The sequence below is a fragment of the Artibeus jamaicensis genome, unplaced genomic scaffold (assembly GCF_021234435.1).
Source record: "Artibeus jamaicensis isolate MK-2021 breed Jamaican fruit bat unplaced genomic scaffold, CSHL_Jam_final scaffold_1964, whole genome shotgun sequence".
Classification (NCBI taxonomy): domain Eukaryota; kingdom Metazoa; phylum Chordata; class Mammalia; order Chiroptera; family Phyllostomidae; genus Artibeus; species Artibeus jamaicensis.
Genome location: NW_026522030.1, coordinates 33,238,247 through 33,239,010, shown reverse-complemented (window position 1 = coordinate 33,239,010; position 764 = coordinate 33,238,247). Strand labels below are relative to the sequence as shown.

Here is a 764-nt window from a genome sequence, read left to right as displayed (position 1 = left end):
CACCCTGAAATGCCTCCTTGGTCACAGCTTTTTCAGCAGCGGCCTGCTCTTCTCAATCTCTTCAGGATCCCCGTAGAAGTAGAGATCCATCAGGACTGCCCGTGGGTGTTCTCAGGAGGTAGTGCCACACACGCACAGAACTTCCCAGGCCAGCACCCACCACATCAGACCCACTCGGTGAGCCCCTTTTTAGGATCTCGTAGTAGGCTTCATCAAGGTGGTCTGAAAACAGAAAGGCAAGTAATGCCTGAGAGGCCCAAGGAGAACAAGGAATATGGGGAAAAGCAAAACACCATTTTCTCTCCTTAGAGCTTATATACATTCAAATTACAATTGTAGCAAGGGTTACTATCAAACTCAGTCATTGGGCCAGGGACCCTCATGGTGTTAGCAAAAAACTTGCCCCTTATGTAGCCCACTGTCTACACTTGTGAGTTTACCAGCCACCAGTGACCTTGACTCCGAGCCCTAATAATATGTAGAATCTTTGTCTTTGTATTGTAACTTCCTGATTGTTTTCTAGGCTTGATTTAAAATAATCCACTTGAGTTTTACTTTTGCACTGTTTCCCATATCTGACATTTTCCTCTTGTTTGATATTATTAATATTTTAATGATGAGCATCTTTAACTCCTAACAAAGAGTATGTGGACAGTTAAGTGTTTGAGCTGCACACCTGCAAATGCTTTTACTTTGCATTATTACATGAACTGATAGCTTGGCTGGCTGTAGAATTTTATACTCCCATTATTTTTTCTTTGGAC

General features: G+C 42.7%; 1 non-coding gene across 1 annotated transcript; it reads right to left on the bottom strand.

Annotated features, from left to right (window-relative positions):
- Positions 1-331: 331 nt before the first annotated feature.
- On the bottom strand, positions 332-483 carry LOC119045592 (small nucleolar RNA SNORA62/SNORA6 family). Its single transcript, XR_005081815.2, has one exon. It is a non-coding gene; the product is annotated as a small nucleolar RNA SNORA62/SNORA6 family (small nucleolar RNA).
- Between the last annotated feature and the right edge of the window lie 281 nt (positions 484-764).